At 39.5% G+C, this 16513-nt stretch overlaps 1 pseudogene across 1 annotated transcript in view; it reads left to right on the top strand.

Annotated features, from left to right (window-relative positions):
* Positions 1-16513, top strand: part of LOC109870220 (calcium-activated potassium channel subunit alpha-1-like) — a 222277-nt pseudogene that overhangs the window by 140527 nt on the left and 65237 nt on the right. The window contains exons 8-12 of the transcript XR_004205441.1: positions 842-1012; positions 6278-6369; positions 10339-10449; positions 12703-12808; positions 14822-14904. The product of XR_004205441.1 is annotated as a calcium-activated potassium channel subunit alpha-1-like (transcript). The remainder of the gene's footprint in view (positions 1-841; positions 1013-6277; positions 6370-10338; positions 10450-12702; positions 12809-14821; positions 14905-16513) is intronic.

The raw sequence follows: 16513 nt of genomic DNA, 5'->3' as shown, positions 1-16513 counted from the left end.
AGAGATATTTTACAGAGATCCTACAGAGATATCCTACATACAGTAGATATCCTACAGAGATATCCTACAGGGATATAGCTACAGAGATATCCTACAGAGATATCATACATACAGTAGATATCCAACAGAGATATCCTACAGAGATATAGCTACACAGATATCCTGCAGAGATATAGCTACAGAGATATTTTACAGAGATCCTACAGAGATATCCTACATACAGTAGATATCCTACAGAGATATCCTACAGGGATATAGCTACAGAGATATCCTACAGAGATATCATACATACAGTAGATATCCAACAGAGATATCCTACAGAGATATCCTACAGAGATATAGCTACACAGATATCCTGCAGAGATATAGCTACAGAGATATTTTACAGAGATCCTATGGAGCTATCATACATACAGTAGATATCCTACAGTTACATTCTACAGAGATATTTTACAGAGATCCTATGGAGCTATCATACATACAGTAGATATCCTACATACAGTAGATATCCTACAGATAAATTCTACAGAGATATAGCTACAGTACTTTGATGCATGTTATACCTGTGGAATAAGTCTGTTTTTAGAATGTGTATGGCCTCTAGATGGTAGCATAGTCATTGCTTCTGAAAATGTAACCGTTTATTACAGTTCTGAAGACAGTACATCATTGATAAGGTGTGAGTCACAAAGTAACTCAGAAATAACTGAGTAAGTAAGTAATAAATCAGATGAGTGAGTTGAGAGTGAGTTAGTAAATTGTAATACAAGATTGAGTACAAGAAAAAGGCTCTCTGTATGTTCCTCTCTTTCAATATCCAGTATTGTGACCTTTGTTCTAGGTGGAAAACTCAGGGGATCCTTGGGAAAACTTCCAAAATTCCCAGTCACTTTCCTACTGGGAATGTGTCTACTTACTGATGGTTACCATGTCCACTGTGGGCTATGGAGACGTGTATGCCAAAACTACCCTGGGACGACTTTTCATGGTGTTCTTCATCCTCGGTGGTTTGGTAAAAAAAAAAAAAAATCTTATTTTATTTATACCTAACCCGCTTCTATCCTTCATGCATACGATCACACCTCTAGCCATCACGATACCTATCCACTGCTGCCCTTAACAACAGCTGGGAAGTCTCTGCACTTCAAAAAGCCTGTTGAAAATCAAAGCTCTATTGTTGTCTTTGTAGTTGATGTTTTTTCGTGGCTGAGTTACCCATGGTTGTTTATTATTGTCAAGTTCATTATATTTGTAAGTATTATACGCCTATAGTACTTATTAAATAATAATTGTACTGAAGGTATACACATTTACATATATTATTATATTTTGTATAGTTTTATTTCTGAATATATACTGAATTGCTATATGGTTCAAACCGAATAAGATAGTTTTTTAAATAATTTCCACTGTAAACTAAAGTAATGTGTGGTTTCAGATCACTCAATGCTTGAGGTCCCCTCCCCAAATTCCAACAAACACAGTGAAAGGAGTGATCTATAGACCAGCGGGATGGTCAACATGACACATCAGTTTAGACCAGTTACACACAGCAGACACTTAGCATGATGCAACCAAAACTATTATGTTGATTTGACTTGATTATTTCTATTTATGGATAACAATGGAAGAAGGCTTAGTTCAGACAGTAGTACAGTACTACTACAGTAGTCAGTTCAGACAGTAGGACAGTACTACTACAGTAGTCAGTTCAGACAGTAGGACAGTACTACTACAGTAGTCAGTTCAGACAGTAGGACAGTACTACTACAGTAGTCAGTTCAGACAGTAGGACAGTACTGCTACAGTAGTCAGTTCAGACAGTAGGACAGTACTACTACAGTAGTTAGTTCAGACAGAAGTACAGTACTACAGTAGTTAGTTCAGACAGTACAGTATTACAGTAGTCAGTTCAGACAGTAGTACAGTATTACAGTAGTCAGTTCAGACAGTAGTACAGTACTACAGTAGTCAGTTCAGAAAGTAGGACAGTACTACTACAGTAGTCAGTTCAGACAGTAGGACAGTACTACTGCAGTAGTCAGTTCAGACAGTAGGACAGTACTACTACAGTAGTCAGTTCAGACAGTAGGACAGTACTACTACAGTAGTCAGTTCAGACAGTAGGACAGTACTACTACAGTAGTCAGTTCAGACAGTAGGACAGTACTACTACAGTAGTCAGTTCAGACAGTAGGACAGTACTGCTACAGTAGTCAGTTCAGACAGTAGGACAGTACTACTACAGTAGTTAGTTCAGACAGAAGTACAGTACTACAGTAGTTAGTTCAGACAGTACAGTATTACAGTAGTCAGTTCAGACAGTAGTACAGTATTACAGTAGTCAGTTCAGACAGTAGTACAGTACTACAGTAGTCAGTTCAGAAAGTAGTTCAGTAGATGATTCAGACAGTAGTACAGTACTACAGTAGTTAATTCAGACAGTAGTACAGTACTTCAGTAGTTAGTTCAGACAGTAGTACAGTACTACAGTAGTTAGTTCAGACAGTAGGACAGTACTACAGTAGTCAGTTCAGACAGTAGGACAGTACTACAGTAGTTAGTTCAGACAGTAGGACAGTACTACAGTAGTCAGTTCAGACAGTAGGACAGTACTACAGTAGTCAGTTCAGACAGTAGGACAGTACTACAGTAGTTAGTTCAGACAGAAGTACAGTACTACTACAGTAGTCAGTTCAGACAGTAGGACAGTACTACTACAGTAGTCAGTTCAGACAGTAGGACAGTACTGCTACAGTAGTCAGTTCAGACAGTAGGACAGTACTACTACAGTAGTTAGTTCAGACAGAAGTACAGTACTACAGTAGTTAGTTCAGACAGTACAGTATTACAGTAGTCAGTTCAGACAGTAGTACAGTATTACAGTAGTCAGTTCAGACAGTAGTACAGTACTACAGTAGTCAGTTCAGAAAGTAGGACAGTACTACTACAGTAGTCAGTTCAGACAGTAGGACAGTACTACTGCAGTAGTCAGTTCAGACAGTAGGACAGTACTACTACAGTAGTCAGTTCAGACAGTAGGACAGTACTACTACAGTAGTCAGTTCAGACAGTAGGACAGTACTACTACAGTAGTCAGTTCAGACAGTAGGACAGTACTACTACAGTAGTCAGTTCAGACAGTAGGACAGTACTGCTACAGTAGTCAGTTCAGACAGTAGGACAGTACTACTACAGTAGTTAGTTCAGACAGAAGTACAGTACTACAGTAGTTAGTTCAGACAGTACAGTATTACAGTAGTCAGTTCAGACAGTAGTACAGTATTACAGTAGTCAGTTCAGACAGTAGTACAGTACTACAGTAGTCAGTTCAGAAAGTAGTTCAGTAGATGATTCAGACAGTAGTACAGTACTACAGTAGTTAATTCAGACAGTAGTACAGTACTTCAGTAGTTAGTTCAGACAGTAGTACAGTACTACAGTAGTTAGTTCAGACAGTAGGACAGTACTACAGTGGTCAGTTCAGACAGTAGGACAGTACTACAGTAGTTAGTTCAGACAGTAGGACAGTACTACAGTAGTCAGTTCAGACAGTAGGACAGTACTACAGTAGTCAGTTCAGACAGTAGGACAGTACTACAGTAGTTAGTTCAGACAGAAGTACAGTACTACTACAGTAGTCAGTTCAGACAGTAGGACAGTACTACTACAGTAGTCAGTTCAGACAGTAGGACAGTACTACTACAGTAGTCAGTTCAGACAGTAGGACAGTACTACTACAGTAGTTAGTTCAGACAGAAGTACAGTACTACAGTAGTTAGTTCAGACAGTACAGTATTACAGTAGTCAGTTCAGACAGTAGTACAGTATTACAGTAGTCAGTTCAGACAGTAGTACAGTACTACAGTAGTCAGTTCAGAAAGTAGGACAGTACTACTACAGTAGTCAGTTCAGACAGTAGGACAGTACTACTGCAGTAGTCAGTTCAGACAGTAGGACAGTACTACTACAGTAGTCAGTTCAGACAGTAGGACAGTACTACTACAGTAGTCAGTTCAGACAGTAGGACAGTACTACTACAGTAGTCAGTTCAGACAGTAGGACAGTACTACTACAGTAGTCAGTTCAGACAGTAGGACAGTACTGCTACAGTAGTCAGTTCAGACAGTAGGACAGTACTACTACAGTAGTTAGTTCAGACAGAAGTACAGTACTACAGTAGTTAGTTCAGACAGTACAGTATTACAGTAGTCAGTTCAGACAGTAGTACAGTATTACAGTAGTCAGTTCAGACAGTAGTACAGTACTACAGTAGTCAGTTCAGAAAGTAGTTCAGTAGATGATTCAGACAGTAGTACAGTACTACAGTAGTTAATTCAGACAGTAGTACAGTACTTCAGTAGTTAGTTCAGACAGTAGTACAGTACTACAGTAGTTAGTTCAGACAGTAGGACAGTACTACAGTAGTCAGTTCAGACAGTAGGACAGTACTACAGTAGTTAGTTCAGACAGTAGGACAGTACTACAGTAGTCAGTTCAGACAGTAGGACAGTACTACAGTAGTCAGTTCAGACAGTAGGACAGTACTACAGTAGTTAGTTCAGACAGAAGTACAGTACTACTACAGTAGTCAGTTCAGACAGTAGGACAGTACTACTACAGTAGTCAGTTCAGACAGTAGGACAGTACTACTACAGTAGTCAGTTCAGACAGTAGGACAGTACTACTACAGTAGTCAGTTCAGACAGTAGGACAGTACTACTACAGTAGTCAGTTCAGACAGTAGGACAGTACTACTACAGTAGTCAGTTCAGACAGTAGTACAATACTACAGTAGTTAGTTCAGACAGAAGTACAGTACTACAGTAGTCAGTTCAGACAGTAGGACAGTACTACAGTAGTCAGTTCAGACAGTAGGACAGTACTACTACAGTAGTCAGTTCAGACAGTAGGACAGTACTACTACAGTAGTCAGTTCAGATAGTAGTACACTACTACAGTAGTCAGTTCAGACAGTAGTACAGTACTACAGTAGTCAGTTCAGACAGTAGGACAGTACTACTACAGTAGTCAGTTCAGACAGTAGTACAGTACTACAGTAGTCAGTTCAGACAGTAGTACAGTACTACAGTAGTCAGTTCAGACAGTAGGACAGTACTACAGTAGTCAGTTCAGATAGTAGTACAGTACTACAGTAGTCAGTTCAGACAGTAGGACAGTACTACTACAGTAGTCAGTTCAGACAGTAGTACAGTACTACAGTAGTCAGTTCAGACAGTAGGACAGTACTACTACAGTAGTCAGTTCAGACAGTAGTACAGTACTACAGTAGTCAGTTCAGACAGTAGTACAGTACTACAGTAGTCAGTTCAGACAGTAGTACAGTACTACAGTAGTCAGTTCAGATAGTAGTACAGTACTACAGTAGTTAGTTCAGACAGTAGTACAGTACTACAGTAGTTAGTTTAGACAGTAGTACAGTATTACAGTAGTCAGTTCAGACTGAAGTACAGGACTACAGTAGTCAGTTCAGACAGTAGGACAGTACTACTACAGTAGTTCAGAGTATTATCAGTGACATTACCAATCACTCTTTTACCCAAGTTTAGTTACATTTAGGTAAGTTATATTATATAGTTTATATACATGTATACAATACTGTAAGTCAGTTATGTACACTTTGTATATACTGTAAGTTTATACATTATAATTACAAGTCAAATTTAAGCATAAAGGCCTCAAATCTATTGGATAAACACATTTTTCATCTAATAAAAATTTGCAGATATGTTACGTTAGGCTGTGCTATTCAAATCAACCTGGCATAAGTGTTTGTTGGACAAAACATGGCATATAAGGTTTTTTTCCTTCCTTTTTATTACCTGAAAACTTTTTCAATAACAGATTGGCGTACAGTGTCAACTGTGTCATTTTCCTGCTTCTTTTCCTAACTAAATATCCGTAAAAGTTAAGTTAAATTTCCTGACATTTTTTTTCTTCTTCATTTGCTTATCATATTTTTATCCCCCTAGAATCTGAATATGATAACATTTACATAATTTCAGATTTTGTTCTAACTTTTACTATAATGTTAGTAATCTGACTTGTTCTATCCGTCAACTATTGTATCGAGAGAAATTAACATTTTTTTTTTGTGCAAATTTTCTATTCTATTCTTTTTTCATTTTTTTTTTCTTCTAGAATTTTCAGATTTTACGGATATATTTGAAGCAAAAATAGACGCCCTGCTCTCTCTCTCTCTCTCTTTGCCTATCTTTGTTTTAGTCTCTTCTTCTGTCTCCTATCTTCTCCTTAGGCCATGTTTGCGAGCTACGTCCCTGAAATCATAGAGTTAATAGGAAACCGCAAGAAATATGGTGGTTCCTATAGTGCTGTTAATGGGAGAAAGTAAGTATTACCGGGAGGCTCTACTGCCTCTGCCGCAGTAGAATCGTCCTCTGCATGCCCTTTTCTTTCTCTGTTCCATGCATGTAGGCCATGTTTGCTCGCTACGTGCCAGAAATTGCTGCTCTCATCCTTAATCGGAAGAAATACGGAGGGAGTTATAACTCGACCCGAGGCAGAAAGTAAGTCAAACAAATAAACAAACAAACAAAATGATTGTAAAAGGTGTGGTTTTGGTGTGACTTCTCAAATTGCCCCCCTCTCCTAAAGAGGAGTACCAGTAAATTATTCTAAAATGCTTTATATTGAAAAGTTTAGAACTTTAAATTTTTTATTTATTTTTAAGTCACACAGGTGACTGGAGAGTTTGGCCATGAAAGCTTATGCTGTTGTTTTGTATCGGTATTCGTGTGCTAGCCGTCATCGTGTCAAAAGCATTATTTGCTATATGCTTTAACGTTTTACTCATTTATTTACTAGAATGCTTACATGTTTGTGTCTGTGTTTTGTATTTGCCGGTCTTACCATGCATCTTACCACCCACCACAATGCACATATTATTATTTATGTATTTTTTGGGGGGGGGGGGGGGCACGTAAAGTCAGGACTGATTCCAACTGGAGTTGTAGTCATTTTATATAGCATTTCTAAATTCATGAATATATTGAATTTTTAACATTATATGCTCTATCTTAATGACAGAGATGATGTCATTTTTTCACAAAAAATAATGACTAGTGTCTTAATTAAGTGTCCTAGGAAATAGACTTACAAAACGGGACTAACCTTTAGTTAAATAATCAGCTAATCTAAATCTAATTTATTCCCAGATGATTTCAAATGAATGTTAATAAAGTGGTCTACCTTTTTGTGTCTTTTTCATGTCCACATACGCTCTTGCATGTTCCTCGCTTGCTTCCAGTTTACTTTTATTTCCTTGTTTGTTTTGTGTGGTTCCACCAGTTCATTTGATTTTCTAAGCCCTGCTTCATTCCTGGCCTTAATCTGCAGTCAGACCTACAACCTTAGGGGCCAAATACTACCTTGAGATGTGTGCTCATAACTCAAATTTCCATGCAAATCTCCCATTGACATCAATCAATGAATGATTATATGCAGAAATTCAAGTTACAATATGTGTATCTCAAAGTACAGTAGGATTCATCCCTACTGCCTCATCCCTCTGAACAAACTTCTCTTGGTTCGTTTTTTACAATTTTTTTGTTGTTTAATTTGTTGTGGATCATTTTTTGGGACTTTCTTTTAGTCAAGTCTCTTCAGCCAGCCTCTGATATGGTAATTTATATATATTTTTTGTCAAGTCTCTTCGGCCAGCATCTGATATGGTAATTTATATATTTTTTTAGTCAAGTCTCTATAGCCAGCGTCTGTTTTTGGTAATTTATTCTCTTCTCCTTTCTTCTGCATTCTGAAGGATGTGTATTTCTGTTTCATGTGTTTCCTATCTCTCAGTCCTACTGTCCTAGTATATTCCCCCTTTTCATACCTTTTCATATACAAATATGAATAGAATTTATCTGTATTATTCACATAAAGACCCAATTCTATAATGTAAACAAGATACAATATGATAAATAAGAAATGTAATAAGATGCACAATGTTCGATTCATTTCAAAATCATGTGCAGGTTGTTAGTATAAATTACTTGTATCTACAGTGGGGCAAAAAAGTATTTAGTCGGTCACCAATTGTGCAAGTTCTCCCACTTATAAAGATGAGAGAGGCCTGTAATTTTCATCATAGGTACACGTCAACTATGACAGACAAAATGAGGGGAAAAAATCCAGAAAATCACATTGTAGGATTTTTAATGAATTTATTAGCAAATTTATGGTGGAAAATAAGTATTTGGTCACCTACAAACAAGCAAAATTTCTGGCTCTCACAGACCTGTAACTTCTTCTTTAAGAGGCTCCTCTGTCCTCCACTCGTTACCTGTATTAATGGCACCTGTTTGACCTTGTTATCAGTATAAAAGACACCTGTCCACAACCTCAAACAGTCACACTCCAAACTCCACTATGGCCAAGACCAAAGAGCTGTCAAAGGACACCAGAAACAAAATTGTAGACCTGCACCAGGCTGAGAAGACTGAATCTGCAATAGGTAAGCAGCTTGGTTTGAAGAAATCAACTGTGGGAGCAATTATTAGGAAATGGAAGACATACAAGACCACTGATAATCTCCCTCGATCTGGGGCCCCATGCAAGATCTCACCCCGTGGGGTCAAAATGATCACAAGAACAGTGAGCAACAATCCCAGAACTACACAGGGGGATCTAGTAAATGACCTGCAGAGAGCTGGGACCAAAGTAACAAAGCCTACCATCAGTAACACACTACGCCGACAGGGACTCAAATCCTGCAGCGCCAGACGTGTCCCCCTGCTTAAGCCAGTACATGTCCAGGCCCATCTGAAGTTTGCTAGAGAGCATTTGGATGATCCAGAAGACGATTGGGAGAATGTCATATGGTCAGAAGAAAACAAAATATAACTTTTTGGTAAAAACTCAACTCGTCATGTTTGGAGGACAAAGAATGCTGAGTTGCATCCAAAGAACACCATACCTACTGTGAAGCATGGGGGTGGAAACATCATGCTTTGCGGCTGTTTTTCTGCAAAGGGACCAGGACGACTGATCCGTGTAAAGGAAAGAAAGAATGGGGCCATGTATCGTGAGATTTTGAGTGAAAACCTCCTTCCTTCAGCAAGGGCATTGAAGATGAAACGTGGCTTGGTCTTTCAGCATGACAATGATCCCAAACACAACAGCCAGGCAACGAAGGAGTGGCTTCGTAAGAAGCATTTCAACGTCCTGGAGTGGCCTAGCCAGTCTCCAGATCTCAACCCCATAGAAAATCTTTGGAGGGAGTTGAAAGTCCGTGTTGCCCAGCAACAGCCCCAAAACATCAATGCTCTAGAGGAGATCTGCATGGAGGAATGGGCCAAAATACCAGCAACAGTGTGTGAAAACCTTGTGAAGACTTACAGAAAACGTTTGACCTCTGTCATTGCCAACAAAGGGTATATAACAAAGTATTGAGATAAACTTTTGTAATTGACCAAATACTTATGTTCCACCATCATTTGCTAATAAATTCATAAAAAATCCTACAATGTGATTTTCTGGATTTTCTCTCATTTTGTCTGTAATAGTTGAAGTGTACCTGTGATGAAAATTACAGGCCTCTCTCATCTTTTTAAGTGGGAGAACTTGCACAATTGGTTGCTGACTAAATACTTTTTTGCCCCACTGCAAATCTTCAAACCAATAAGTTTGGTACAATATGTGATGGAACTGATCATTGCAATAACAGCTTAAAGAAATGCCCTTCTTAACCCCATCCTGAGTTTTATCTCACAATGAAGAGTTTATCTCACAATCCTGTGGGTACTATCCTGTAGCAGGGATACTGTCTGATGGAAAGTTACCCCCCCCGTGGAGACAACATGAATCTTGCTAAAGATAAGCTCTTTTCTGGATTGTAGAATGTAGCAATCACATCGTAATCTCCAACAATGGAAATTGTCATTATTTTTAATCTGTTAGTGGGAAGCCAGAATGCTCTCTGCTCTTGACCTGTCCTTCAGGCCTTACATAGGACGGACTGTACAGTCTAAAGGGCTTTAGTACTGTCAACTGTTCACATAACAATGGACTATTGTTCATCAAAGAACATGTACCGTAGAAGTCAGGGAGAATGATGTGTTGTTTGGTAATAAACAGTGGGCTGGCTGTGTGTGTTGTCTACACGGAAACCGACTTTTCCAGGTCTTTAAAAAAATATAAAAAAATATGTCAGATTCAACGTACGATTTTTTTTTTTCCAGAGTCAAGAAAGAACGTGAAACATCCGTCAGCAGTCTATCAACATCTTTATTTTGGCTGCAGCTTTTAGCAAACCATAGTTAAAATCTTATGACTATTCCTGGATCTTATTTCCTATAGGCACATCGTGGTCTGTGGTCATATTACCCTTGAAAGTGTGTCCAACTTCCTTAAAGACTTCCTACACAAGGACAGGGATGATGTCAATGTAGAAATTGTTTTTCTCCATAAGTAAGTGTACCATGTTTTTTCCTTACACTTTACGGGCCAGTTTCCCGGACCCAGATTAAACCTAGTCTTGGACTAAAAACCATAAAAACCAATTGATAGTCCATTGAAAGTGTGTTTTATTCCAGGACTATGGGTTTAATCTGAGTCTGGGAAAATGGCCCCAAGACTCATAACAATACTGAGTGTTTCAGAGAAGGAAAGGTGATAGCAGCTCCCAAAATTGACCCCAACAACCTTTTGGGAGCTGCTACCACCTTTCCTTGTTTTGGAATACTCAGACTCTACAATGACTATATCCTGATAAGCACCCAGATCCATGGAAACTGTGGAAACCGTTTGGTATAGCCCACCCGTTGCATCATTAGAATAAATTACTACACAATGAATTGCAATTTGACTTGCTGAGGAGGAGACCTCACTCAGAGCCCTAACATTAACACAAGTGTCCTGTCTGTCTCAGTACACAACCTAATCTTGGGGTGGAAGCCTCGGGTTAACATTAACACACTCTACTTTCTATCCCAGTATTTCCCCTAATCTTGAGCTGGAAGCCTCGGTTAACATTAACACACTCTACTTTCTGTCCCAATATTTCCCCTAATCTTGAGCTGGAAGCCTCAGTTAACATTAACACACTCTACTTTCTATCCCAGTATTTCCCCTAATCTTGAGCTGGAAGCCTCGGTTAACATTAACACACTCTACTTTCTATCCCAGTATTTCCCCTAATCTTGAGCTGGAAGCCTCGGTTAACATTAACACACTCTACTTTCTATCCCAGTATTTCCCCTAATCTTGAGGTGGAAGCCTCGGTTAACATTAACACACTCTACTTTCTATCCCAGTATTTCCCCTAATCTTGAGCTGGAAGCCTCGGTTAACATTAACACACTCTACTTTCTATCCCAGTATTTCCCCTAATCTTGAGCTGGAAGCCTCGGTTAACATTAACACACTCTACTTTCTATCCCAGTATTTCCCCTAATCTTGAGCTGGAAGCCTCGGTTAACATTAACACACTCTACTTTCTATCCCAGTATTTCCCCTAATCTTGAGCTGGAAGCCTCGGTTAACATTAACACACTCTACTTTCTATCCCATTATTTCCCCTAATCTTGAGCTGGAAGCCTCGGTTAACATTAACACACTCTACTTTCTATCCCAGTATTTCCCCTAATCTTGAGGTGGAAGCCTCGGTTAACATTAACACACTCTACTTTCTGTCCCAGTATTTCCCCTAATCTTGAGCTGGAAGCCTCGGTTAACATTAACACACTCTACTTTCTATCCCATTATTTCCCCTAATCTTGAGCTGGAAGCCTCGGTTAACATTAACACACTCTACTTTCTATCCCAGTATTTCCCCTAATCTTGAGATGGAAGCCTCGGTTAACATTAACCCACTCTACTTTCTGTCCCAGTATTTCCCCTAATCTTGAGCTGGAAGCATCGGTTAACATTAACACACTCTACTTTCTATCCCAGTATTTCCCCTAATCTTGAGCTGGAAGCCTCGGTTAACATTAACACACTCTACTTTCTATCCCAGTATTTCCCCTAATCTTGAGCTGGAAGCCTCGGTTAACATTAACACACTCTACTTTCTATCCCAGTATTTCCCCTAATCTTGAGCTGGAAGCCTCGGTTAACATTAACACACTCTACTTTCTATCCCAGTATTTCCCCTAATCTTGAGCTGGAAGCCTCGGTTAACATTAACACACTCTACTTTCTATCCCAGTATTTCCCCTAATCTTGAGCTGGAAGCCTCGGTTAACATTAACACACTCTACTTTCTATCCCAGTATTTCCCCTAATCTTGAGTTGGAAGCCTCGGTTAACATTAACACACTCTACTTTCTATCCCAGTATTTCCCCTAATCTTGAGCTGGAAGCCTCGGTTAACATTAACACACTCTACTTTCTATCCCAGTATGTCCCCTAATCTTGAGCTGGAAGCCTCGGTTAACATTAACACACTCTACTTTCTATCCCAGTATGTCCCCTAATCTTGAGCTGGAGGCCTCGGTTAACATTAACACACTCTACTTTCTATCCCAATATTTCCCCTAATCTTGAGGTGGAAGCCTCGGTTAACATTAACACACTCTACTTTCTATCCCAGTATTTCCCCTAATCTTGAGGTGGAAGCCTCGGTTAACATTAACACACTCTACTTTCTATCCCAGTATTTCCCCTAATCTTGAGCTGGAAGCCTCGGTTAACATTAACACACTCTACTTTCTATCCCAGTATTTCCCCTAATCTTGAGCTGGAAGCCTTGTTCAAGCGGCACTTCACCCAGGTGGAGTTCTACCAGGGATCTGTTCTCAACCCACACGACCTGGCCAGAGTCAAGGTAACTGGCCTGTTTCAATGATGTATGATCCTACCTGACTCGTTCCTTACAGCTGCTATAGCAGAGCGAAACGGCCTCAACAGTGCATCTCCAACCAACTCTTCAAGAACTATACCAGGTCCTTATCGTATAAGTCAATTTGGTCACTTTTACAATACGTTCACGTTTATGAAGAGTTACAATAATGTTACCTTTATAAAGAGTTACAAATCGGTTACCTTTATCTAAAAAAAAATGTTTTACTTTCAAACATCCATTGACACAGCCAGGTAAATCATTGAGATTGATAAAGGGTAAATAAATAGGCTAAATATGACAGGAACAAAGTCAGAAATGAACGCTCTGTGACGTATGATAGCTACTGTTCATAGCTCTGAATGAATGTAGTTGTGATCTCTTTGATTCTGCTGTGGTGTCTTTAGAGGGAGCACCAGGGCGATTGGTATCTGTCTAATGCCCATTGGATGCCATTTGGGACTCAGAATCTGTCTGTATAGAATCTGTTCTTAAACTAGTCTCTCTGTCATCCCTCAGATCTATTCAGTTCTTAATCTATCTAGTCTCTCTGTCATCCCTCAGATCTATTCAGTTCTTAATCTAGTCTCTCTGTCATCCCGCAGATCAATTCAGTTCTTAATCTAGTCTCTCTGTCATCTCTCAGATCTATTCAGTTCTTAATCTAGTCCCTCTGTCATCCCTCAGATCTATTCAGTTCTTAATCTAGTCTCTCTGTCATCCCTCAGATCTATTCAGTTCTTAATCTAGTCTCTCTGTCATCCCTTAGATCTATTCAGTTCTTAATCTAGTCTCTCTGTCATCCCTCAGATCTGTTCAGTTCTTAATCTCTCTGTCATCCCTCAGATCTATTCAGTTCTTAATCTAGTTCTCTGTCATCCCTCAGATCTATTCAGTTCTTAATCTAGTTCTCTGTCATCCCTCAGATCTGTTCAGTTCTTAATCTAGTCTCTCTGTCATCCCTCAGATCTATTCAATTCTTAATCTCTCTGTCATCCCGCAGATCAATTCAGTTCTTAATCTAGTCTCTCTGTCATCTCTCAGATCTATTCAGTTCTTAATCTAGTCCCTCTGTCATCCCTCAGATCTATTCAGTTCTTAATCTAGTCTCTCTGTCATCCCTCAGATCTATTCAGTTCTTAATCTAGTCTCTCTGTCATCCCTTAGATCTATTCAGTTCTTAATCTAGTCTCTCTGTCATCCCTCAGATAGTCAGGTCTTATCTAGTCTCTCTGTCATCCCTTAGATAGTCAGGTCTTATCTAGTCTCTCTGTCATCCCTCAGATAGTCAGGCCTTATCTAGTCTCTCTGTCATCCCTCAGATAGTCAGGTCTTATCTAGTCTCTCTGTCATCCCTTAGATAGTCAGGTCTTATCTAGTCTCTCTGTCATCCCTCAGATAGTCAGGCCTTATCTAGTCTCTCTGTCATCCCTCAGATAGTCAGGTCTTATCTAGTCTTTCTGTCATCCCTCAGATAGTCAGGTCTTATCTATTCTTCTGTCATCCCTCAGATAGTCAGGTCTTATCTAGTCTCTCTGTCATCTCTCAGATAGTCAGGTCTTATCTAGTCTTCTGTCATCCCTCAGATAGTCAGGTCTTATCTAGTCTTCTGTCATCCCTCAGATAGTCAGGTCTTATCTAGTATCTCTGTCATCCCTCAGATAGTCAGGTCTTATCTAGTCTTCTGTCATCCCTCAGATAGTCAGGTCTTACTTAGTCTCTCTGTCATCCCTCAGATAGTCAGGTCTTATCTAGTCTCTCTGTCATCCCTCAGATAGTCAGGTCTTATCTAGTCTTCTGTCATCCCTCAGATAGTCAGGTCTTATCTAGTCTCTCTGTCATCCCTCAGATAGTCAGGTCTTATCTAGTCTTCTGTCATCCCTCAGATAGTCAGGTCTTACTTAGTCTCTCTGTCATCCCTCAGATAGTCAGGTCTTATCTAGTCTTCTGTCATCCCTCAGATAGTCAGGTCTTATCTAGTCTTCTGTCATCCCTCAGATAGAGTCAGCAGATGCCTGTTTGATCCTAGCTAATAAATACTGTGCAGACCCTGATGCTGAGGATGCTTCCAACATCATGAGGTACAGATACAACATTATCAACCTATTGTGTTGTACAAATATACCTTGCAAAGATATTGTTGATTTACAAAACATATTACATTTACTATCCCATTGAAACATGACTAGAGGACAAAAATTATACTTGAAAGCATGTGAATACAGTTGAAGTCGGAAGTTTACATACACCTTAGCCAAATACATTTAAACTCAGTTTTCCACAATTCCTGACATTTAATCCTAGTAAATATCCCCCCGTCTTAGGTCAGTTAGGATCACCACTTAATTTTAAGAATGTGAAATGTCAGAATAAGAGTAGAGAGAATGATTTATTTCAGCTGTTATTTCTTTCATCGCATTCCCAGTGGGTCAGAAGTTTACATACACTCAATTAGTATTTGGTAGCATTGTCTTTCAATTGTTTAACTTGGGTCAAACGTTGCAGGTAGGCTTCCACAAGCTTCCCACAATAAGTTGTTAAAGCTCCTGACAGAGCTGGTGTAACTGAGTCAGGTTTTGTAGGCCTCCTTGCTCGCACACGCTTTTTCTATAGGATTGAGGTCAGGGCTTTGTGATGGCCACAACAATACCTTGACTTTGTTGTCCTTTAGCCTTAAGCCATTTTGACGTATGCTTGGGGTCATTGTCCATTTGGAAGACCAATTTGCGACCAAGCTTTAACTTCCTGACTGATGTTTTGAGATGTTGCTTCAATATATCCACGTAATGTTCCTTCCTCATGAAGCCATCTATTTTGTGAGGTGCACCAGTCCCTCCTGTAGCAAAGCACCCCCACAACATGATGCTGCCACCCCTGTGCTTCACGGTTGGGATGGTATTCTTCAGCTTGCAAGACATCCCCTTTTTCATCCAAACATAACAATGGTCATTTTGGCCAAACAGTTCTATTTTTGTTTCATCAGACCAGGGGACATTTCTCGAAAAAGTACCATCTTTGTCCCCATGTGCAACCGTAGTCTGGATTTTTAATGGCGGTTTTGGAGCAGTGGGTTCTTCCTTACTGAGCGGCCTTTCAGGTTATGTCGACATAGGACTCATTTTATTGTGGATATAGATACTTTTGTACCTGTTTCCTCCAGCATCTTCACAAGGTCCTTTGCTGTTGTTCTAGGGTTGATTTGCACTGTCTCTCTAGGAGACAGAACGCGTCTCCTTCCTAAGCGGCTGCATGGTCCCATGGTGTTTATACTTGTGTACTATTGTTTGTACAGATGAATGTGGTACCTTCAGGCATTTTGAAATTGCTCCCAAGGATGAACCAGACTTGTGGAGGTCCACAATTTTTTTTCTGAGGTCTTGGCTTATTTCTTTTGATTTTCCCATGATGTCAAGCAAAGAGGCACTGAGTTTGAAGGTAGGCCTTGAAATACATCCACAAGTCCATCTCCAATTGACTCAAATTATGTCAATTAGCCTAACAGAAGCTTCTAAAGCCATGACATGATTTTCTGGAATTTTCCAAAGCTATTTAAAGGCACAGTCAACTTAGTGTATGTAAACTTCTGACCCACTGGAATTGTGATACATTGAATTATAAGTGAAATAATCTGTCTGTAAACAATTGCTGGACAAATAACTTGTGTCATGCACAAAGTAGATGTCCTAACCG

The sequence above is a fragment of the Oncorhynchus kisutch genome, linkage group LG25 (genome assembly GCF_002021735.2).
Source record: "Oncorhynchus kisutch isolate 150728-3 linkage group LG25, Okis_V2, whole genome shotgun sequence".
NCBI lineage: Eukaryota > Metazoa > Chordata > Actinopteri > Salmoniformes > Salmonidae > Oncorhynchus > Oncorhynchus kisutch.
The sequence above is the reverse complement of the archived record's forward strand: the minus strand, read 5'-3'. Positions and strand labels throughout refer to the sequence as shown.